Source organism: Gymnogyps californianus, chromosome 10 (genome assembly GCF_018139145.2).
Source record: "Gymnogyps californianus isolate 813 chromosome 10, ASM1813914v2, whole genome shotgun sequence".
Taxonomy (NCBI): domain Eukaryota; kingdom Metazoa; phylum Chordata; class Aves; order Accipitriformes; family Cathartidae; genus Gymnogyps; species Gymnogyps californianus.
Window position 1 is genome coordinate 23,489,455 of NC_059480.1, and position 25,651 is coordinate 23,515,105.

The 25,651-nt window shown below is 44.5% G+C and overlaps 1 protein-coding gene across 1 annotated transcript in view; it reads right to left on the bottom strand.

Moving 5' to 3' along the window:
• Window positions 1-2,417, bottom strand: part of FNDC3B (fibronectin type III domain containing 3B) — a 209,646-nt gene extending 207,229 nt beyond the window's left edge. Inside the window, exon 1 of the mRNA XM_050902344.1 lies at window positions 2,338-2,417. The gene's annotated coding sequence lies outside the window, so the exon portion shown is untranslated. The remainder of the gene's footprint in view (window positions 1-2,337) is intronic.
• Window positions 2,418-25,651: the final 23,234 nt, after the last annotated feature.

A 25,651-nucleotide genomic window follows, 5' to 3' on the forward strand; every position in this document is an offset into this window, starting at 1 on the left:
GATGCTAACTTTCTTCATTTCTTATCCTTTGGCCAACTATAGGCTAACAGTACAAAAAAAACATCTCATCGCTGTCCCAGCAGTGATCCCAAACCCAAACCAGATGAGTCCCGATGGTTCAAAAAAAAAAAAAAAAAAATTTTTTTTTTTAAATAATTTGTAAACTATATCAGCTTCCACACAGACTCATCTCTGAGCTACATTATGAGCATAAACTAGCTAAAAGATACTGAACTGGGAAGAACAATATGCGATACTTCTGGGGCAGCAGACGTTTCTGTCACAGCAGGGTCCTGATACAACCACAAAGCACAACTGCTTTAAAACTAACGAGAGGGAACCACAAAGTGGTGAAGATTAGGAGAAAAGCACTAACAGACCGCTTCTGTGTGAGACCCGAAATGACCCCGGGAACACCGCCAAGAATCATTTTCTTACTGGTAGTACCGGCAGCGTGTTCCCTTACTGCTGAGAAAGATACATGGGTGGCAGGTGGGCGAGACCACCGGTGGACCGGGTGAGAGGAGCAAGATGCCTCCGCTCAGGAGGCAGCCCATCGCCAGCTCTGGAGGTTTATGGAAGTGATGCCTTTATCTGGATTTCCAGCCAAGCACACATTGTGTCATCCACGTCCAGACCAGCAGCTCCCCATCAGAAGGGAGCAGAGCCCCACACCAGTCCAGGCACCGAGGCACTGCCAGGCCTGGCAGTCTCAACCTTTTTTAAGCAAGCTCAGCTGCAAAAAAGGTTGAGAAATAGTGTTCTAGACGTAAATATGCATGCAAGTTTGAAATCCCATTACCTAGCACATTGTTAAGCTCGAGTTAGACTGGTTTGGCACCTTTCAGGAACGTACTAGTTGAGCCCTGGGTTCTGTGGGGTAAGCGGTTAAGGGATAGAGCAAATGTGGTCAGGGCACAGGGAACTGGGATACGTGAATTCTGTTCTCACAAATCTAGCACTGAGTTCAAATAAAAAAATAAAAAAAAGCACAACAAAAAAAAAATCCAAAATAACCAAAACCACACCAAACAAGAAACTTCAATTTTTCCATATCTCAGTTTCCCCATCTGTGATGGAGTAACTACCACTTTAAGGAGTCAAGCCAGTACTTTTCGGTACTCACACAAAGAAATGCAAATGAAATACAAAATTACTAATATGGAGAGAGGCAGGCTTGCCCCCCGCCTTTTATTCTACAAATATAGATGGGATAAATGGTTCATTACATTCAACTCCAAGCCGCACTACCTTAGCCAAAACCTTATTTAAATAGAACATTTCTGAGAACCGGGAAGGGGGGGAAGGCAGAGGGGAGGGATGCAGATGTGGTCTTAACCTAAGAGAGGTTAAGCTTTTAAAAGACTTTTTTCTTTTTTCATTCCGTCTTCTGGTCGCATGCCATTTTAAAAAGGTGTCTGGCAAGCAAAATAAAAAGTTTCCAGGGTTTTCCTTCCCAAAGCCGCCCCAGCCAAGAGCCGGGCGGGGAGGACGGGGCCGGGAGAAGTCGCTCGCGCCTTTCTCCAGCTTTTTCTCCAACATGCCCCCTGGATCCAGACATTTTGGGAGGGAGCTGCGGACGAGGAGGAGCCCCGGGTTCTTCACCTGCCTGGCATCCCCCAGCCGGGCAGCGGGGCCGCTCTCCCCGCCGGCTCCCGGGCACAGCCGGAGGGCGCGGACCTCGCATCCTCCCGCTCCACGGCCACGGCTCCTCCGGGTGGAGCCGAGGGCAAGGCGGGGGCAGCCGCCGCCACGCACACACCCACGCGTGCCACCGGCCCCCGCACACACGGCCGCCAGCACCGACCTCTCCCCAGATTTTCCCCCCTCCCCCCCGGACCCGCACCGGCCGTACCCGCGGCGCGACGCGGGGCAGGGCGGGGAGGGCGGCCGGGCGGAGGCGATGACAGCGGCCGGGCCGGCAGCCCCTCGGGATTACCGGGCGGTGCTGGAGGGCCTGTCCCGCCGCCAGCCCCTCGCAGGGCCGCGGCGGGGCTGCTCCCGCCTGCCTGCACGGCGCCGCCCGCCCCGGAGCTCCCTGCGGAGGGGGAGAGCCGGCGGGGCCCCGGGGCGCCGCGACACGGACCGGGCGGGGAGGCGGGGGGGGACGGGACAGCGAGAGAAACTTTCCGCCAAGTGCGGCCGCGTCCCGCCGCCGCCCCGTCCCGCCGCCGCCGCCCCACGCTCCCGCCCCGCCGCCGAACAAAAGAGCCGGGACCGGGAGCGGCGCCTCGGAGCGGGGGACGCGGCTCCCCGGGGCTGCCCGCCGCGCCGAGCCGAGCCGCGGGGCTCGCCGCCCGGGACCCCCTTCTCCCCGCCGCGCCGCCGCGTCCTTACCTGGCGGAGGGCTGGTGCGGGGCAGCGGGCCGGGCCGGGCCGGGCCGGGCGCGGCGGTGAGTCCCGGCTAGCTGGAGCGAGTGCCAGGAGGGCTCGGCGGGGATTCCGCCATGTCAGTGATGTCGGCACCACATGGGGCCCGCGGACGGCCCACGCTACCGCGCACTCTGGAGTAGAGGCTCCCGCCGAAAAGCCGGCTGAGGCGGGCAGCGGCGGCGGCGGGGCGCGCCGGCCCTCCTGCCCCCGCCCCGCCGAGCAGCCGCTCCGCCCCGGGCCGGCCCCGCGCCGCCGCCTCCGTCCCGTCCCCAGGCGGGGGGAGCCGCGAGGGGCGGCCCGGAGGGCGGGAGGGCGGGAGCGGGGCCGGGGCGGCTCCCGGCCGCGGCCCAGTCAGGCGGCGCCCCATGATGTGTGCCCAGCGCCGGCTCCGCCGTTCCCCTCGCCGAGCTCCCCTGTCGCCTCGTCCGCCCCCCCAGTTCCTCCCAATTCCTGCAACCGTTACTTACGACCAGATATCACCCCTGGCACATAAATCGCCCACCGAGCCTTCCTCCTTCCCAGTGAGCGGCCTCCACCGCCGTGGCAGAGGCTGGTCCCTCTTGTCAGAAAAATGCCGTTTCTGACTGGGAAGTCCCTCGTCCAAATAGCTTGAGGCTGGGATCTGCGTACGTCTCCTACACTTTTCTGTATGTCCTCCCCTAGGCATCTGCTGCAGGTGACTGCAAAGGCAAGATACCGGATTAGAAGAACCCTTGGCCCCGTCACTGTGGTCATTCCTACGTTTCCATCGGTTGGGAGTGAGGAGGAGAAGTTTTAGGCAACGTTTTTCAGAGATTAAGAAATGCTCTGACTTAATTGAATTGTTGCAGCCCAAAAGAAGAGACATTTATCCCCTGGCTCTGGAAGAGAACCCCAAGGAACCACAGTGGTCATACACCTCTCAGCACTGCACGCAAGCGATGTGAGAATCATGACTAGAGCTTTAATCTGGTTACGGGAAAAGCTTAAAATAGGACTCAGCCTCACCCACACCACAGATCACAGCCACGCTATGAAGGGTCTTTTGATTTGGCCTTAGTCCTTTGGGTAGCTAACCTTCCTCCGCAAAAGCTCATCGCCCATACGTCTTGTGCTCTGCCTTCTCTCCATCACTATATTCTTCAATGTAATTTTTCCTTACAGCTTTTATCGGCAGTTGATCTACTTTATCCACCAGAGCAAGGTTGCCTTTCAGAAACTAGAAAACCCTGTGGAGTCTTAGGCAGCCCAGGTGTATTTTCATCAGCTGCCATTAAAATATCAACACAAATGTTTTTCCTGTAGGACTCCTTGATGTTCTACTTCTTGTTGAAACTCACACTAAAGAAAAATTGGTTTGGCATAGAAGTTCAGTAAAACCAAAACATCATGCCCAACTAGGCTGGTTTTTTTTTATTTTTTAAGTGATCAAAATACAGAAACATGAAAATAAAGTTATCTGAAATAGATAATTCCTACAAAAATAACAAATCAGCATTTTCCCACGGGAAAGATTTTTCAATGTAAAATGGTCAGCCAGCACTAAGTATTGTTCATCGTTAATTGCAAAAACTTTTGTAATGAGCAAAATCTAAAAGTAGAAAAATGTTTTGTTTTATTAGTGACCCAAAACACGCAGGCTTTTTGATGATCCTGGATTGAGTTACAGAGTCAGATGAGATTAATTATTCACTAGGGTGGTAAAGCCTTTACTTGGTCTCGTAGACTGTTTTGTGAGGGAAAAGATAGAGAAAAGGGACAGAGGGAGGGAGCGAGGGCGTTGGTTTAGAAAGGAAAAAAATCACTGACCTGAGTTGGAAAATGACAAAAAAAGATAAAATTTAAATTGAAGAGTAAACAAAATCAAACCTGAAGAAAGCAAAATGAAAAGAAATAAAGAAGAGGAAGGAAGTGAAACCACAGGATTGATTTGTGGCTTTTCTATCTGATGGGCCAGAGGAAGGCTAGGTCCTCATTTGGAGAGTCAAAGCAGAGGCCCTGGGCACAGGGACATTTCCAGTCTCACCTGGAACCGCAGAAGCGGCCAGACTCTCAAAAAATAGAGCAAATCCAGCCTGGGCCTGGAGCAAGTGCATACCTTCTCCTTGGAGCACTTTCTATTCAGCCATGCTGCTCTGATGAACTGGAAGAGCAGATATGGTTAACAGCAACTGCAAACTGGTTCAATGGAAACTGGGCATGGCTTATAAACCGAGGAAGAGGGCAGGGGGGAGTGAAGCAAGGACTGCTTTTCCTCAGAAAGTTCCTGCATAAATAGCAGATAAAACTATTTCTTTAATGGTTTACTCCCTGAGCCAGCTCATCTGGGAAGAGCATTAATCAGACCAGGAGGAAACGTCTCTTGCCCCTGAAAAAGGAAAAGGATTAGGTTAAGTGGTGACACAGCAGGGACAGACAAATTACGCTGGAGAAAATGACTGACCTAAACTATCATCCAAATAAAGACAGACCAAAGCCATGAACTTAACTTTTCTGTTTTGATGAGTCTGGGGTTTTTTTCAATAACATGCATATTTTTATTTTATCATGGTGAGATCTTTCTGTTTATTCAGGAAGCAAGTGGCATCAGAAACACAATAGCGCATCTCTTCCATCTCCCTTCCCACGCGCGCCTGTTGCAGAGGAGCAGGACAAAAGGACGATGCTGTCTCCTTCTTTGGCCCTTCTCTTGGATCCACGTCCCCAGGACAGTCATTCCCAAGCTGCAGATGCACCAGGACCAGACAGAAACCTCTAACTCCTTTCAAGCAGGAATTGTTTAGCCATCAGACAGTAACAATTTAGGCACTGTTGACTGGAGCTGGATCCAAACCAGTTCTAAATCCTGTATTCTGCCATCATCCCTGTCAGCCATCCGCTCCTACTTGGTGACAACTCCCACACAGAGGCCTATGGAAACTCTCCGTACAATCGGGATGTGGCCTTGGAGATCAGACATCGTTGTAAAGGCTGCGAAGACGGTCTTTGTTCTCACAGGATACTTTCCCTCACGTTTCTGATGGGATTCGGGGTAAACTTTTACTATTCCCACAAGCTGCGTGTTCTGTATTCTGGAGGGCAGGCAGGCTGAGATCTTGGCATCCATGCTGTTTGACAGCATACAGAGAATGCTTTGATTGATTTATTTGCTGAACACTGGTGCTTTTTTCTTTTTTTTACCTGGCATGTACTGCCCTCAGTCATTTTTAATACCACATAGCACCAGCGTATAGGGTGGATGGTTCTGCTTAAACACTGGATGGACTGTGGCCGCAGGATTTTTCTCTCCATGTGCATTATTTCATCTCTGAGCAGCTGTGGGGTGGGCTGGCTCGGGACTCGGTGTCTAATGGGTTACATTTACCCATAGCAAGAGCTCCGGGTTCAGACTCTTACTCTCAGGGCCAGCAGCAACTTGGATGGAGAAAAAAGAGACATACTCAGCAAGAAACACCTTAGGTGACCCCTCAGCGGGCTGAGAGCGGGCGCTGCAGCATCCCTCACTCGGACCTCACTCTGCCAGGGGAAGGGCTCTGCAAGGTGGGAAGGGCAGGACGCTCAGAGCAAATAACTGGATGATCTCCTTACAAAAACATCCAGAACAAAATGATGTAGTGCCTCTCCTCCCTCCCCCTTGTGATCATGTAACTTACTCCTTCCACAGAATAAAGACGGGACCATATAATCTGTTTTTTCTTGTTAATAAACACTTTTTGGGGCCCTTGTCGTTATGTATCACAAACCATTAAAGTTAGTGCAATTTAAACAATTGGGTAATCAAAATCATACAGTACTATCTGGTCAGAGTAGTCTTCTCTCACACTTTTATCTGAAAAAATGAAAGCTAAAGGCAGATTAGATTGTACAGATTAAAACATACTGAATTCCTTCAATCTTTACAATGTTTTATTTTCAAGATAGTGCCCGTGGAGACTGGCACAAGCAAGAAGATCTGGGTAAGCGTATGTAGTTTGTAGTTCATAATGGTCACTTTTAACTGCAGGGAATCCAAAATTCTGCAGAATGCTCTTTTTAAATAACTAGGGCATGTAAACATTAGCATGAACCAGGATTTCTATCTGTACCTCTCTATTTAGAGGAAATGAATGCTAGTTATTCACTGAGCATATATTCATGTTTTTGCATTCATGAACTGACCGAGTTTGGTGAGGAGTTTGTATTCATGGTATTAATTAGCAGTTTTTTCCCTTTTTAGGACACAGGTCAGTACTTCTCATGCTCAATAACACGTGCAGAAATTAAGCCCCCAAAATCTTATTCTTGGGATAAGATCAAAGGACTAATCACTGTAAGATTCTGAAATAAAAGTTATCTGCCTCTCTTGTTAGTGGGGTGCATGGTAACTTTGCATTGCACATCAAGCTGTGATAAAACCAGTTACCTACTGGACATCTTTTTATTACGTTTAATGGGCAAGTCCTTAATTTGGTCTTTGAATCTCTCAGACTACTACTAAGCAATAAATATGCCCAGTCAAACTCTACTACAAGTCACAAAAGACCCAGGAACTTCACCAGCAGCTAGAAGAGGACCTCTAAACACCAGTGCCATTATTCTAAAGATGTGATTTCTGACACACCAGAAGTTGTTGTTTGTCAGGGATACTATTCTATTAGCTGTTTCTTAAGCTTTACAAAGGCATCATGGAAAGAAAGTGTTCCTGTTGCCCTCTCTTCCATGAGAAGCACCATTGTCTTCATAATTTGTCTGCTTGCAAGCTGAGGACTTACACGGGGCATTTTTTACATTTTTTCGTCTACGTTGGTTTTATAAGTTTAAATAAGTTCCCATCTGCCAAGAGCTTCCAAAGAGGACTGGCGCTTAACCAATGCAGGAAGCTTGCCATGAAGATTATACACCAGTTGTGCTTATTCAAAACAGTAACTTCTGACCACTGCACCAGAAGAAAATACTGTCATTTATTGTCTCATAATCACGCATCTCTGCAGTGTTAGTTCCACTTTTGCCAATGAGAAGGATGTTCCTTTTGATATTTTACAAGTATTTCAGCTAAATCTCCTTAACACTGTGCAGTTCTTTGGCTCGTTAGGTTTGCTTTGGTTTTGTTTTGTTAAAAGCTCTTGTTTCAGTTCAGGCTCTAAAGAAAACAAAGCAGTATTGCTTGCATTGTTAAAGCCAGAAGTAGGGCCATGGAAAAAAAAAAAAAATGTTCTTCTTGGAAGATTTTGTAGATTGGTATTCATGAAACAGCTGGAGATGAAACATACAGCACTAATCCTGTCCAGTTGCTCCTGGTCATGTTGCACATTCAGGAAATTCATAATTAGGTGGTTATATCCCCAGTGTTTCCCCTGCAGCACTCTTTACAACTAGCAATTTATCTTCCTTCTTGTCATTAAAAAAAAACACCAACAAAAAACACAACTACAAAGGAAGAAGTGGGGGAGAAAATACAAGCAGGAATGACTTAAAATATGCTTAATAGTTTCTTCTCACTGTAAAAAAAAAAAGTCAGATGTTGTCATTTCTGCACATACCAGCAAACTTCTGCTGATCCATTGCCCTTTTCTATCACAGTACTTTTCCTCTGTGCTCTATCTCCTTCCTCTTCACAGTATTTATTTTGCCAGTTAATTTTTTCTTTTTCCTTGCCAGTCATGCACCCGCTTTCCTGTAAAGGGCAGCCACACCTGACAATTTAGAAATAAGCGCTTTAGTAAGTAAACATTTATTTTCCTTGCCGAATGGAAGCACTGTACAGGGGGGGGTTATTCCTAGCTCCCTCCAAGGTTTCTAGTGAATTCCTAAGTAGTTTCTGCTCTTTATTTTGACTTCTCTAGAGGTGTCATGAAAGCCTTTCCCTGCACACAGGGAATCTTCATACTGCATGCTACAAATGGTGTTTTGTCAAAAATTCATATTCATTTTAAATCAGTCAGGGTACAACTTGAAGGATTTTTCTTCTTTTCATAGCCTTTAAATAGAACAGCCTTATCTACTGTTAATTACATACATATGCAATGTGGAGATTTTTGTATGCAGGGCAATCGATGAGAAACGTTGCCAGCTTTGGAATTAAACTGTTACCAGTGACTCAGCAGGTTTGCTCTGCAATAGCAAAGCATTAAATATATGCTTTTTAAACAATCATTATTACTGATTTTTCCCCAAAGCAATTTAAAAAGAGCACCTGGGAAAACCAAAAAGAAGACTACTTAGATAACACTGCTAGTTAAAGTTCAGGAGTTTCCATGCCTGTGATTAGGAAGCTACACCAGTGGCTCAGAAGCCTGGCTTTTCAGAGATTAAAAAAACCCCACAGCAATTTCATAATCCGTACAGTGAATGCACAACTAACTTTAAAACAACAAAGGAGTCATAAACCCCTCTGGTGCTGGAATGGCAGTTCCAGCCTCTAGCTCACAAGATTACCATAAATCCCAGTGGGAGGTTAGGGAAGAGCCAGCCCTCATCCCAGCCCTCCTCCTGACACTTCTTATCCAGGGGAGCCTCGGCCATGTTGCTGTGCACTTGTGGTTTCCTCCTCCTTTCAGAAGTCTGCTAAGTGTATTTTTCATCACAAATGCAGCAGAAATACACCTAGACAATGTCTTTTTTTCCCCTTTTTCTCTCTAGCCATCAGTGAGCATCTCCCATTCCCTGGCTGACAGCGCGGAAACAGAAGGCTCACTGCTTTTGAACGGAGATGCCCGGTCGCGCCCATGTACAAGTCCTCTTTGAAAACATCATGGAAAAGCATGATGATTTTCGAAGTAGTGAGACAGATCTCCTCAAAAGCTCTATATCTCTACAATGGAACAAGATCCCTTATGCCAGGTGGGAGGCCCTTATGAAAAAAGTATCACGAAGTTTCTGTATATTATCTCAAAAAAAAAATTTGAACAATTTAAGAAAATTTCACGTCAGATTCCTCTCCTTCTCTCCAATGGATATTTATCCTCTCCAATTTTCCTAGAGCTTCCCCAAAACTGCATGGAAATACATAAAGTGTTACTTTGAAAAGCAGTCACGTTTTAGAAGTTACTTACCAAGTTGCTAACTTTTCCAGACTTAAAAGGTGATGGCTGAGACAATGTATCATCTATTTCATGTTGGTAAATAATTGAGTCTGGAATATAAATGTTTTGGTATGGCTTTGGAAAAATCTCTTCAGCTAACTGTGCCTCAGGCTAGAATGATTTATAAAATAATGCTTATTTTACAATTCTATTACTTCTTTTATCTACAATAAATAGCCAGGCTTAACCTCTCCGTCATGCTCTGTCACACATGCTATCACACCCAAATTCTACCCACCTTTAACGTTTTTTTAACACAGTGAAGATCTAGCAGCACGCCCTAAAGATCAACAAAACCTGAAATTATTTTTGACTAAGGGAGGAGCAACCGCTACAAACAAGGCAATAAAGGCAGCGTGCCGTCTCGGCTCCTGCCTTATTGTGTGCACCCTGGCAGCCCACAGCTGCGATATGCGATGATGTGAAATGGTGTCCGTGTCGGTCCTGAGTCAGTCGATGGCTGATAGGTCAAAGATGAACTTATCTCTCACTTGAAGGCTGACCGCAGAGCTGATACAGAGCTGGAGGAAGGACTGTAGCACGTTAAAATAAGAAGGCAGGTGGATTCTTCACAAGTTTCTGCTGCTGTTCTTCTTTTAAGCCTTGAAGATTCATGTGATTTAAACAAATCTTGACGTGACAGGAAAGCACACAGAATAACTTTCATTACCCACACAATGATTATGTGAGCCTTAATTGATGAGTATTTATAAATATGCTTTGTGATCCCCAAAAGAAAGTTGTTACAGAGGAAAGGTGCCATAAAGGTGCCAGTTATTTCTGTTATAAATCTTATGCCGTATACAATAAAGATTAAATAAATATAATAGACATTTTAGAAGGATTGACAAAGCTCTCATATGTATTTCAGCTGTTTCTTATTCCCCTCTCCCCACATTACTTCAGCTTTAGAAATGGAGTTGCAAAATAAAGAGCGATCTGCTTTGGGTCGCACTCTTCACCATTTCCTCACCACGGAACGTGTATTTCTGTTTCCCTGAATTAAATTGTCTGCAAGATTTGCAGAGCCGAGTCCCAGTGCTCACAGCCAGTTTACAGTCTACGTTTGAAGCGGGGCACAGCGGTTCCCTCTCTCATCCCTGACCCCCAGCCCAGAGCCTGGGCAGAGCTCCCAGCCGGAGGCAGGGCAGCGCTGTAGGCTCATCCCTGCCACGGCAGTAGATGTGTCTAATGCTTCTCCTGTCCCTTGACTCAGCTCAGTGCTATCCCACGCATCGAAGCAGAAGAGACTTAAGTCTCAAGTGAAGTTTCTACCCTGCCCTGTGCAGCGTTGTTAAACGTCTCCGTTGAAAATAGCTGAACTATGAATGCTAGCAGGCGGCCGATAACTAGGTGTACGTGTGTGCGGTTAATGCTGCCTCGCCTGAGACAGCCACACGTCTCACGGGACAGTTTCGCAGCTCTCACGACTGTCAGTCCCCAGCCAAGATCTCAGTCTCGCTGCAGCCAGGCAGCACTACAGTGCCTGGGTTTCAGTCAGGTTTTAGACATTTAGACATTTGGAAATGCTAGTAAGAGACCCAAATGAAGGGATTATCTCAAGATTTCCGCAGGAGTCCAGCTTTCTCTGCATTCCAGTGCCACCCAGTTCTGCCTCCCATGCCACCTAACACGCCTTTTTTCAAGCTGCCTTGGTCTCTCTCCTCATGCCTTCAGCAATTCACGTTGGTTCCCCTGGTCCATTTTTACTGTCCCAAATTCACAAACATCCTCAGGGTCTCACAGTCTGTGGTCCATCGTGTTTATAACTTCTCTGGTTTCTCCCACCTCTGCTTGCTGCTGAATGAGGATGGGAAAGGGCAGAGACGCCCCAAGAGCCATGGTCTCCCTTACCACAGCCTGCATCTCTTCTCAGCTGAGGTTGTAAAGCCACGGTTATGTGAGCAGTAATACTGGATCTGTGTACTTCCAGACTACTTCTCAGCGTATTTATCCCAGAGTGGGCATGTCTTTGAATTTGTCAGAGTGCACGATACAGTTCACGTCAACACGACACCTTTGTGCTAACCCTGCGTCTGCTCTGGGATTCAGCGTGTAGTTGGGATGGAAGTGATGGACAGTGCCTGATCTGGCATAAAGCCTGGCTGTTCAAAGTTAATCCATCAGAATTTTTAAAATAAACTGGAACTGGCAGAGAGAGTTTAGACCACATAAATACTTGGTCTCATCTGGCAGCATTTTTTAACCCTGTCCTGTCCCTGTCCAAAAATAAACGTATTGTGTTGTCACACCACTTCCTTAGTCCTTTGGTGTTTTGGATCCTCTGTAACTATAAGATAGGGATCCCAGCATTTCTGTAATGGGATTCATATAAATTCCTCATAAAAGCATGCAGTTACTTGGAAGCAGTACTGCACTGATATTGATAATTTCTTCCGAATGGCACTAAAATCCTCAGAGATTAACCCAAAAATGCACCAATCCTTGAAAATGCTGGGGGCATGTATTCATATGTAACTTTACCCTGAGATTAACATATTCAAAATAGACTTGGCAGTTCATTATATGAGAGAGTTATAAGAGTACTCTGAAGTATTCAGAATAATCAAGTAAGCACATGCAGGATCAGGGTCCAAGATGGAGTTATTTGGAAAAAGCGTAGTTCTGTCTGGCACAAAGAAAATCCAATGATGAGCAGAATGCTAGTTTCAACAAATACTCAAGATATGCCTGTATCTTACTTTGCATTTCTTGTATAATGGTACACGTGGGAAGAGAGAGCGAGTGCTACAGTTATTCTTGTTGGGGAAAGATTTGAGCTTCAGAGAATTTTTTTGTTTAAGTCTTAGTAACTCATCTCTTTTTACAAGCTTGAACTTGATCCTGAAAACGGCTCAGTTCCATTCATCGATTGACTTTGTGACTCCATTTTAGTAATAAAAAAATGGTACCTGAGTATTTTAAACATAATTCACTGAATTTAAAAGAGAAAACTCTTGCAATCTGTAAATTATGCATCCAAAACTTACAAAAACTTAGCTATGTTAATCAGAGGATGGAGGAAACACATTTAAAGTGAGCTGATGCAAATGCTACATTTTAAAGAGCCGAAAGATATTGCTAAAGAAGCGAAAAACAAGTACATTTTTATTTTTTGTGATAAATCAATTAAATGATCAGGCTTTTTTTCACTTGGGACACAGGTTAAGAGAATGAAAGCTAAGGCAGTGAGAGCAGAAGAAACTTTAGGAAGGTAAACTTTGAGATAAGCTTATTAACACCTGATTGCTTTCAAAGATTAACAGACATTATTAGTGGGATTTCTTTAAAGAAGCTGTGTTGCTATCACCTATAGCTAAAAATAAGAGACCACACACTGCCCAGAACACGCAGCATGTGGGAGAGCCTTGACAGGCCAGGGAAGAGCAGACGAATGGGGTTTGAAATCTGGGATGAAACAAAGTGATCTTTTGCATTCTCCTGATTAATTACATTGGCGGAAACAAACTGCTTAGTAAGGTTTCTTTGGGTAAAAGAAGCAAACCTAAATTCATGCCCCTTAATGCAAAGACAGAGGTAAAAACCAGCTAAACCTGTGGTATTTCTGCATTGTTCAGAATACAAATTGGGTTAGGCTGAGCTTTGTTCCCCAAACTGCAGCTCCAGCTATAGGTTCACGATGCAAAGTCTTTGGCAGCAATTCAGACTCAAGCTATTGCTGCCCCTCGCTGCTAGTTGGTGTAGCTGTGCTCTGCCCTCTCGGTTGTGCTGGTCCTCCTGGTTTTTGCATCAATGCTGTGAATCAGGTCGGGAAATTGATCTGGCTGAAAAACAGCCTTCCTAAAAGTGTTTGGTTTTATTTTTTCTCTTCCAACCAGGTATCTCCATGACTGGTTTCAGACAGCACAAGAAGCAGTGGCCCAAAGGCAGGGGTGGTGGACTGCAGTACTGAGGCAGGTGTGGATGGAAGGGGAGGACAGCTATACATTAAGCCAGCATTGCTGCCAAGGACACGCAGCAACATGACTTTGAACCACATCTCATCCCGGCACATGTCACATACCGAATTCCACCAAAGGGAGACAATTCTCCTTCAGTTCAAATGCAAGGGACTTGTGGTTTAGAACAGAAAAAGCTGTATTATTTCCTCTCTCTTGCTAAATCTTTCTGCGCAGCTACAGCGTTCACCCTGTTGACAGGCGTGAAACCCTACCGGGTCACTAATCCCTTACCTGCTCCTATGGATAATTGACTACTAAGCATAAATGTTGCCTGCAGCATTTTCTGTTGGGAGGTAGCCCAGCTGCTGCAGAACGAAGATCCAAACTTGCTGATAATCCAGCAATACTGGGGTTATATTAACAATCTCGCACACACCCTGAGTCATGTGTCTGCTGCCTCAGTTCCTTCTTTTTGCTTCCCTGATGAGCACATGCATGCACTCACATGCATATGTGCACGAACCACACACTGTAGGGTTCAGGAAGGCTTCCTGCATTCAGATTTATGTAGCCCAAATTCCACCTAAAGGAGTTTTCTAAGGTTTAAATGCTTCTGGGTGCCGAGATGCAGCTACAACACAACACTGAGCTAGGGATCTCAGTGGAGTCTAAGCAAAAAGAATTTGGTCATGGGGGTCTAGCTTGTTGTAGGTAGACAGTAACTATAAATAGTTGCTCCCTTTACACAGCAAAAGCTGCATATTTTTTTATGTATGTACTTCACGGAATGGTTTGGGTTGGAAGGGACCTTTAAAGGTCATCTAGTCCAACCCCCCTGCAATGAGCAGGGACATCTTCAACTAGATCAGGTTGCTCAGAGTCCCGTCCAACCTGACCTTGAATGTTTCCAGGGATGGGGGATCTACAGCCTCTCTGGGCAACCTGTTCCAGTGTTTCACTACTCTCATCATCTTTGCTACCTCTATCCATTATTTGTTCTTTTTTGAGGAGAACTCTGCTAGTTCCTCTGCTCTGCTCAACTTCTTTATCCTGATACTTGGCAAATTCTCCATCTGTCCATTATTCGCTCTCTCCCCAAACTCTCCCCCATAGATGAAGGGTCAGTCTAATTATGAATCTCTCTTCTGATAGCGTCAATAGTGCAGCTATTTTATGTTAACTGTCTTATTATATATTTGTGAGCCATACTGCACCTGGTAAGCTGATGGTAGCACCAACCGATGACAGAGTGGTGCCACAGCCAACTGCCCTGGGGTGCGGTTGTCACCTAGCAGGGAAGAGACCCGATTCCACTGACTGTGAGCCAGCCAGTTCTCATCATCTCCTGCTCTGGAAGTTTAGTACTTCTGTCTCTTGGTGTTGGGCTCTTGCTATCATGATCCCTATAAACAAGGTCTTTTTAGGGTATGTAAAAAAAAAAATTTGCTTTCCACTGCTGTTTTCAGGAACATTCATTTGCATTTGCTTGCTTTTTCTGCATGCTGACACGCAAATATCCAGAACAGCCTAACAGATCTCCATTCAGAATTGCTCATGTTAGTGTCTGAGAAGAAGCCGAGCATCCTTCACTTTGTATACAGTTCTCTTTCTTCTGCAAATAAAGCTGGAATTAATTCCTCATCAGGATAAATCCTTTGCAGGTGAAAGCTTTTCAGAACTCAAAACATCTGAGAAAATTAATGCAGCAGCTTCCCTAAACATCCCAAAACCTTCAAAATGAGTAAAGATGAAGAAAAACCACGGAGAACAGCCAACAACTTTGAAAGAAAGCCCGTGTGGAACGATGGAAGTGTTTGGAAGGGAGACTTCCCTAGGGTGAAGAGTGTTGCTTAACTGCAAGACTGTTTGAAATGACCTGTCTGTGCTTAAACTCCAGATTCCATTCAGTGCTGTTCACCCAGGCATGTTCGTAGCCAATGTCGGTCAGAGCCAGCATACTGACTTCTCAGGAACTATTATTTTTTCTTTTCTTTTCATTTTTGGAAGTAGTTCAGAATTAGTTGTGTACTTAGAGCTTAAATTATAAATGACCAACAGTGATAAGGGACACGCCTTACTTCTCCAATACACATGCCTGTTGGAGTTATTTCCCTCTAGGTATTGCCCTAATGTAAGTTCTCCTTAATGTCCAGTACCAAGTTGTTTATATGTCTCAGAGTAGTTTCAAGGAGAGTAGAATCTGGCTATGTATTTTTCTGTACTTTGTAACAAAGCACAGAAAGAAAGAGAGGAAGATTTTTTATTTTCCTCGGATGTATCAGTGCTAGTTGCAGATTAGGTCATATTTTATTTCTTCTTTGGGACCTCTGGTCTTTCTTTGACTTCCTCATTGCATACCTAAACTCCTTTATGGCGCACATGGGTTTTCTGAGGACTTCAGTCATCCCACCTGAAGGATGAAGTGTGACAGGTCAGTGTTTTGGAATGACGCGTCAAGGCATCCCTTGGGGACTGGTAGGCTGTCAGGACACACCATGCAAGCTCAGCTCGCTATCTGTTAGGATTTACAGAAGACAAAACAAGCCTGTGAAGCCAGGACAGTGACAATGTGATGAAGAAGATGTGATCACTTTGTAGAGTTACCAAACGATGGATGTGTTTAATCAACTGAACAAGGAACTACTTTGATGGGCAAGAGTCAGTAAGCTTAGTTATGAAGGTGAAGAGATGGAGCAAAATTGAGTCTCTCCTTTGTTTTTATTTTGTGGAACCAGAGGCAGAAGCCTTGCTGGAAACCAAAGTTTCTTCTCCCTGCTCTGGAGGGTGGTTTGACAGAGGAGCTTTCCTACAGAGCAGAGACATCCTCCTAGGCCTCCCTCCTCCTTTCGTTTTCAGCTTTTCTGACTCGAGGGTTTTTTCACAATTCAAGAACCAAAAAGAAAAAAGGACATAGAAAAACCTGCTTTTTTTACCCTTCCTTCCAGACTCTGCTAGCTGTGTTAATTTTGCTGTTCTTGTTTTTACTGTGGTATTTTCTTTCAAGTTTCATGGATCCTAGAGGCCCCTTTACCTGTGATATTACTGAGACTCTTTCCTATCAGGATTGTGTATATCCAGAGCAGACATCTTTGATCATATTCTACCTACTACAAGGAGCAACACACCCAAATCACTGGTGGTGTTTAGACTCCCACTGACTTGTTTGGGTGTCCCAATTCAAGGAAAATCTGCAAAAGCAAAGACAGCATTAGCTTAGTTCCTCTTGACCTTCCCTTATCTGTAGACAGAGACATGGGTCCATAAACTCAGTGTTTAGTTAAAACATAACTGCTGGTACTGTTACATTCGTAACGAGGAAAATGGAGCACAGATCAAAAGATTCGCTTTTTTGTGAATTTCATTTTCTTCCTCATCTTTGCACTTTGGTCGTAAACACTGCCGTTCCCCCTCTGCCCTCCTGTTCCACATACTGAAGATTAAGTTGGGAAATATTTTTAGAAAAGACATGAGTATACAGAAGGGAGTATTAGACTGTGACCTTATAGCTGCTTTTGAAGTTTTTGAAGGCTACATGGCAAACGTTCTCAGTATTTCCAAATTCTCAGAAAAAGGAGATTCATAGATTGCTCTTCATTAATTTAAGTGTACTAACTAATTGGCCACATGTATGTTTACTCCCTCTCTCTCATGCATGCACATGCAGAGCAAAGCCAACACATATTCCAAGATGCCTGAAACAAATAATGGACTCACAGTATTGCCTCAATAGCTACTGGCATGGAACGAAAAGTAAACGGGAAAACAGGAAAAGGAAGGCTAAAACTAGATTAAACAGATTGCTGCATTCAAGAGTGTGCAGTCATCTGGGAACTTAATGAAAAAAGAGTTGAAAGGAAAAGTTAAAACAAATCACATACAGGCCTCTCTTGTATTTTTGAAAATCCCTCACCAGCTGTGTGGTAAAATGCCTTTAACAAACTAGCATGCAGTATAAAACTTAGATGTACAGAATTAACCTTTCATTCACTAAGGTAGGCAAAATATCACGTTATTCCTCATCACCGGAATTCAAATTAGGCCCAGATTGTTTGACAGAAGCTGGAAGGAAGATGTCAGGGATCAAAAAAAGGAGCTTCTTTGTCTCAGTTATAGGGAAAAAAATGTAATTTCTCAGGATAAAGACATGTTACCAATAGAAATTTATGCCACATACATGTAACACAATATGGCTTCAATTATCTTAATAGGAGGTGTGCAAAAATCAAGGTGATTTAAAAACCTGGCCTATCACCAAAGCCAGCTAGATCTCTCACTGTTTCTATCATTTGAAGCCAAAATCTCCTGCTGAATACTCTAGTCCTTTTTAATCCTGATTTGGATTTGAACTTGAATCCTAGGTCCTAGAATAAATCAAACCCAGATCTTAACATGTTCTTTCCAGACCATTTCTGATGATACCACAACGCCTATCGAAACAACCTGGCTTTGCTTCTGCAACGATTTCCAAGAGCTACAACCAGGAATTTTGCTGCTTTCCTGACTGACTTCACAGACATACCTTTTCAGGTTAGCTGACTGAGCCAAAAAAGAAATCCTAGCCTCCTTCACCACTGTTCTAGGTTTTTACATTTGGAAGTATGAAAACTGTCTTAGAATAAAGACTGTTGGGACAAGCCATCATGTCAATTAGCCAGTACTTTTCCCTCTTGCATGATCTTCTAGAGAGAGGGTAAGCAACTTGTCTGCAATATTTCTGAGTTCTGCTGTAACCCTATAAATTGAAAGAACTTTTTGGAGTGAAATGTGTTGCTGCCCACTGGACAGAAGGCACAGAAAGAGACTTTTCAACTGAGTTAAGCAGAAATGCATCTGTTGTTGCCCTGATATGAACACCTGTAACCAATCCTACAGACCATCTTCACCATGGAGTCTAAAAGCAAGATGTTCTCCTATTATGCTGCCAAGGGTATTACGTTGGGCAGGTGCTGTCTTTCTGATGGATTGTGTAACACAGGACACTTCTTCCTTAATCACGAAGTCTTCTGGTCCAGGCCAGAAAAGATCTTTTTATTTGATTAGCCCAGCCTGGGCTAGTGAATCCCACAGGCTCACCTGCAAGTAGTTATGACTGAACTTATTCAAAAGCCAGATGCCTCTCATGAATTCAAACTCAGGTAGCTAAACCTACGTTTCCAATAATATTTTACATAGGGCATTACTTTTTGTTTATCCTTAACCAATGTCCGGCAGCCAGCACTTGGCTAACTTGTTTCTAAAATTAGCTGTATTTCAATTTCCAAGCGATGGAGATACAGATAAAACTACACGGTCCCCAGTTCTTCTAAATTAAAGGTGTTATACCAAAACACAAATAGAATATGAAAGGCAATGATGATCATTATTTGTACTGGTAGCATCCATAGTCATTAAGAAAGAGGGGGTACTTGTAAAAGTCACTACTTCTCCTAACAAGCCAGTCTTACTGTTCTTACGTAGAAAAACATTTCTTCTATAAAAGGACCTCTTGATATATCCATCTACGAGTGGTTTCACTGCTGAAAGCTGTTTACAGCATAACTCTGGATAGAAGATGGTAGTGAAGCAGAATTTAAAACTCCCATGGAGCTCTGGGTTGAGTAGGACCTCCTGCTGCACCAAGAGAGCCCAGACTCCTATGGATAACTTATACAGACTTATATTAGCCCAGACTCCATTGAACTGGATCATGGTTGGGAGCATTGGCAAGCTAAGGTCAGTGCTAGGGTAGTTTGTGCTGTAGATGTCTGAACTATATCTGACCTGTAAACGAACAGGAGATTTGAAGTTCTAGGACAGCCAGTATCTTGACCTTCATCTGTACAAATGTTTGTCCTGAAAACCAGAATAAGTATTTTGAAAAAAATACACATTATAAATGTACATGTATTTCTACCTGTATGAGCCATAGACACCAAAGATCATTTCACAGAACTGGAAACGCCCTTACCAGATATGAAGTCATGATAACACAGAGGGCTTATATATAGAAGTAGGGCAGTGGCTCCCTGGTTGCTATCATTTTATTTTGTTTTTCTGAAGATTCCAGGTGCTGGTACCATAGAAACAACATTAAGATACTAAAACTCCAAGATGTAATGCTCATCGCTGTCTCTCTAACATTAGATATTAGCCTTCATGCTTCACTGGTAATGCAGGGAACTGTGCCTATTTTAGCAGCCACATCAGAGGACGAGTTTGCAGCCAGACTTGCCCCTTTCCCCCAGCTGCTCCCTCCAGTGCCTGATGGGTTTTCAGCCCCTGGTTCATGGATTCCCCCCCCATTCCCTGCCCCAGAAATGCCTAAAGATCTGAAAGTTTAGAAGGAGGATATTTCTCCTTGCACTCACTGCTGAGCCTTCAGCTGCAATCCCTGTGCCCGGTGGAATGCAGGTGGTAGACAGCAGTCTGTAATTACTTCAAGGACTGCAAATAGAGAGGAAAAAAGTACTCCAAGAGATGAAACCCCGGTCCAAATGGAATCAGAAGGAATTTAGCTGTTTACATGAATGGAGCCAGGATTACCCCTCTAGCCAAGATGATAAGACCCTGAAGTTTATCTATACATTTACTCTTGTTTTCTGCCAGCAATAAACACAGTAAAAAGATAAAGATGTATCAAAGAAGCTGACTGTGCTACAAGGGATGTTTCTCCTAGCTTCAGGCCACAAGATTATCTTGCACAGAGCAGTAAGTATGAAAGCCGTTGTGCAAACACTACACACCATTGTTTATTTTATCATATCACAGCTAATCATAACCTTTTCAAAATGCTGAGCAGATATTATGGAAAGCACCACACTGTCATTACTGTGGAAGGTAATCACTGCTAGATTGGAGAGTTCACTTAAACCACTTCAGCTGTGGTTTAAATGCATTGTTGGACTGGACCTTGCAACTCATCTGCTCTTGAGAATGAAAATTGATTACAGGCAAGAACTGTTTGGAATATGAACTTTGACATACTCCAAGATCTGACTTATTTACTATGCCATATGTAACACTACCATAGCTTTGATATACTGTTTCTCCATACTTTGGCAAGGGAAAAGGGCTTCATCACACAGCTTCTCCCAAGTGCTGCTATAAACATCATTAACACTGTGCTATTCTACTGGAGGGCTCTGTCAGAAAAACTGGTGATTTTAAGACATTATTGGTCACAGCTGTCTGTCCTGCTTCCGACAAACTCTTACGCTGTCACAGTTGATTGGGTATATCCCAGAGGTATGCAACTCACTGCTTATGAGATAATGTATAGGTGAAGCGTCCATTTGTTTGAGGCTTTCTTTTACCTGGGATCATCCCAGCTCTCATTCCGTCACCTAGAAATCCTTGAGAAACGACCATTGGACCTCAGACAACCACTGATGATTTACTGATCCAAGAGAATCATCACAAGGAGAAAGAAGGCAGAGCTGAGGACACCACAAGAACTTGTGCTACCTTGCTGCTGAAGGCTACTGCCGTTCCGGCAGAGCTGGCAGCTCACCTGTCTGCACTGCATGGCCTCGGGTCTGGCACATTACCCGAGACCATCAGGAATTTGCACTGAGACATGACACCAAACCGCGCAGCGGGGTTCTGGCAAGGGGCAGCTGGCAACAGCAGGGCCAGGGAGGACAGAAGAGCAGCTAGAGATTTCAGCCCGTTTTCCTTCACAAGTATGACGTAGGGGCCATTGATTGGGTTTGTGCTCCTTTTCTAGAAGGACACTGACACAGGAGGTGTTTTTTTCCCTGTTTTGTCCCCATAAACACATTGACAGGTAGGGCTTTTCAAAGACTTCCTCCATAACAAGAGATTTAAACCATACTTTATTTGTTTCCAATTTTGATTTCTGCTTGTTGCAAGCACCACAGGTTCAAAGGCCCCAAGAATAATCATAGAAGCATTTAGGTTGGAAAAGACCTTTACGATCATCAAGTCCGACTGTAAATCTGACACTGCCAAGTCCAGAGGCTAAAAGGGCATCAGCTTTCCTGGTCCTGATGGACATGACGTTGCAGGGTTCTTCCTTCCCATCACATGGCCTGACACAAGGGGAAGAGACAGAATTACGCAGCTCTTCTCCTCCCCCCGCATCCTCCTGGAGACCTCTCCCATGGACACAGTGCACCGGACACGGCCTGTGTGTCAGCAAGAGCCAGCCCCATTTCCCTTCTCCTCCTTCCAGTGAATAATCTCCAGCTCATACCAGGCAGCAGTAGCTAAATGGAAAAATTTACCTCTTTGTTTATCCACCACCAGTAACACAAGGTTTAATCGTATAGCCCTAGTCATTTATGCCCCGAGATTGGCACCCGAAATTGCAGTACAAGTTCAAGACAGTTGTCATCAGCACCCATTCACTTTAATAAGTTCAGGAGCAGGAGGAGCCCAGCCTGTGGAAGCAGGGTCATTTTTCAGCTCTTGCACTGTTCTTTGAGCCAGTCGCTGCCCTTGCTTTTACAGCTACAAAGCCAGGCATCAGTGTGTAAATCAGCCCACTTCTGTCTCAGAGTCTGCTAGACAAACTCCCAGCAGAGGTGTGAACTTCCCCAATTAATCTTAATGAAGTGTTAACTTCAAAGCTGAGCTGCAGCCATTTGTAGGTTAACAGAACCTTACAGAAAAAAAACCTCCCAGCTTAACTCGTTAAAAACAGCTCCAAGGGGACAGGATTGGTCAAATCTGGGGGTTATTCTGGGATCTGGAAAAAATCCCACTTCACTGGCAGCCTTTGCTCATGCACCACTTCCCATTGCAGCTGCATTGTTAGGAGACCAAAGGGTCAGGCAGCCAGACTGGAAAAACTGTACAGTAAATGCATGCTAAAAATATCACTGGAATGGAGCAGATGGAGCAAGATAAGGAGGCCTGGATGATAAAGGCTGTAAGGAACTGTGTAAGCTTATTGAGCCAAGTGATGACCTTGCTCATGCTGTCTTTTACCTTATTCAGGTCAGTGAAGTGCAGAGCCAAATTCAGGTCCTGAGCCCAGATTTAATCGATGTATTTCCAGAATCCTCAGTTACCCTGGGATGCAGATCTTTTACCCTGACAACAAGAAAGTGTGCGCTTCAAATTGGTCTGTAGATACTTGCAGTATTACTATTAGTTTTGCTAGCACTTTCAGCCATTGTTGTGTTAGTGCATTTGGAAGCGTGAATCCACATCATGGACCCTAAATATAGATCTCTTGGAACAAGTCCTTCATTTGGAAGGGTCATTAACCTTATTTCCCTGATACAGTGCCACAGATGTGGAGCCTTTGCAAGGAAATCTTTTCTGACATGTCTCTGCCTGACCTGCAGCCAGGGAGCCAGTTTAAGAACTGGGGAGGAGGATTTAATCTGGGGAACCAGGCTATGACCCATCAGTATGTATTCACTTCCTATTCCCAGCATGAACTGGTTGATCTTTGTGCTCATTTGTTACCCTAAAATAGGACAAATATATTGAGCTGGTGTAGTTGTAGGGACCATATAAACAGACTGGTAGCACCCTCCATGGGGGGAAGTGTCACCGGATCAGACTTGCATGACTTACACACTCAAGTACTCCAGCAAGTGAAAACGCAGGTACCTCATTTTTAACGGTCAAAGGCAACAGGAAAAGCATCTTCTTTGAAACAATGGCATGGATCTGTTTGATATAGCCCAAAAAGGCAAAGCTGCTGTGCTGAGCAATGCAGATTGCATTCTGGACACAAGAACTTAAATGTAAAAGAGGAGGATCCTTCCTGGCACTTCATTACAAGTTCCCTTGAAGACCTCTGACTCAGCTGATTATTAATTGCCAGAACATGCCCACATTTGCCTGTGTAAGCTTTCAAAATATGAAAACTGAAGAAAAAGGTTAAATTAATTATTCCTATTTTGAGAAGTTCAAGAGTAAATGACTATGTTGCCATGGATGCTGTTTTGTTCATAGTATTGGGTTTTTCCTCATTATTCGCTACTATTAACTAACAAGAAACAGGAGCTCACTTCCAGCACCATAACATGGCTCTGACCTCCAATGTACTGCCAGGGTAGTAGTGGGGCACAACACTGACAAAGTTTTAGTTTGGCTAGCAGATGGATGTAGGTCAGATGATGCAGCAGCAGCAAGCAATAGTTCTTCCAGATCCACAAGATTTTTTTGCAGAATACCTCAAAACCAGCTATGCTTACCAGGATTAGGAAGCAGTTATTTTCATATTGCAAAGCTATTTCATGCTAGCAGTTACTGTGTGTTCTCCTTTCTCTGAAGTGTCTCATTAGAGAAGGCAGGGTAATAGTCTGAGCTTGGCAACAGCAGACACAGTCAATAGTGGAGCAGGGTGAGAGGTCCCACTCCTTTTAGGAGCTGTGGGTCATTACTGACGGGGAAAGGAAGCAGTTATTTTAACTTACACAGTTATAAGGTAACTGGGGAAAAAAGGGTCTTTCAGCAGCCTCAAGCTGTGAGATCTGTTGAGCTGCTGTGACACTGCTCAGTCATGAAACCAAATCTACAGCTGCCAGTAAGTTCTTTCCTAAGTCAGGGAGGCTCTATTTTTTCCCATTGGAATGGGAATATTAGTGAATATTTACTATGACACACAAGCTGCACAGGCTGACAGAGCTCTGCGCTGCCTCTCGTTGTTCTGTGCCAGCAGGAAAAGCGGTGGTGTTTGTCCCCACCAGGAACACACCGCTGATTGCTAACCCATCTCCCATCACCTCCTTCCCAATGCGTGTGTTTGGGTGGAACAGTATGGGTTGCACAGATGACACTGCCATTCTTAATCCCCCAAGGACAAGCTCCAACAAGAGCTAAGCATACAGCAGCTCCCAATACAATAACTTTTTTCCAGCCAGTTCAGTATCCAACTTGAAAGTCTGGGCTGTGCTGCATTCTCCAAAACTGACCTTGATATACATATGGGAACACAATGGAGTAGCTGTACTTGAGCTTGATTTGTCAGATACAGTCTATACCCTTTTTAGTTTTAATTGCATACCTTGCGTGTTCTTGACTTAAGAGACTTTGTAGAGACCAGTAACCAATTACTAGCAAAAATAATGGTTCTACATTTTACAGATCAATTATTAATGTTTACAAACTTTGTGCTATTTCTTCTCTAAATTATTTTCACTTGCATAGTAACAGTAGAAAGGAACAATGCATCTCGCAACAGAGCAGCCCATTGATGGGGAGAAACAAGTGCTTCCCTAAATGCTGCTCTGCAGGGCTGCCAAGACATCTGTAAATAAGTTATGCTGTTGCACTTTTCTCAGTCTGATTTGCATAACAGAGCTTGCAAGAGCTTAAATCCATACCAACGAATATATTCTTTTGGATACCAAATCACTAAAGCCATGGAGGCACAAGTTCTTAGGCATTCCTCATCTCCTAATTAATTTCAGTACTAATAAGCACAAAGGTGTGCGCACATATACTCATGCCTACATCCATTTCTCTATGTAAATATGGAATAACTGAGTAAACTACAACTCTTCGGCCCCAAAAGAGATTACTCAGAAGTACAGTAGAAGTTTACAGTGTAAAGTGACACAGAAGGCAAATAAGAACTGATTGTTCACATTATATCACTTCAAGAAGTGATGGTATCATACAAAGCTAGCAGATACCAGGTTCAAAACAAAGAGGATGTTGTTCTTCACATCATATATTATGTCATTAAACTCCTTGCTACAGGACACTGTGGATGCTAAAGGTTTACACAGGTTCAAGGGAAGACTTGAGAAATTCAGGTAAGGGAAATACACTGACAGTTATTAACTATAAAGGCACCAACTCTGATTCACTGAACTGCAAATGGTCAGATATTAAAGGAATACTTTGAGGAAATACCACTTCACCATCAGCCCATGCCCACTCAACTACTCTTACATGCTTCCATTAATATTTGTTTTTGACTGACTGCTTGTCAGGGAGAAGCAAGGGCCTACTGCTCCTTAAGGGACAGACACCAAGGGGGATAACATGGCCAGCAGGACAGGGGAACCTCTCCAGCCACAGCCCATTCCCACAGTACCTGAGCAAAGTGAGTAGGGCAGGTTCAACCAAGAGTCCAGACCATAAGGCAACATCACAGTGATGAGACAGGTCCAAGGTCAATAAGTCAATCCACACATCAGGGCTAAGGACAGGTCCAAGGTCAATAAGTCAATCCACACATCAGGGCTAAGGACAGGTCCAAGGTCAATAAGTCAATCCACACATCAGGGCTAAGGACAGGTCCAAGGTCAATAAGTCAATCCACACATCAGGGCTAAGGACAGGTCCAGGGGTTGCCAGGTAGGCCCACGGCAGCAAGGCAGGACTCGAAGTCAAGTCAGGAGATCAGTCTGCAGGTTGAGGTCTGGA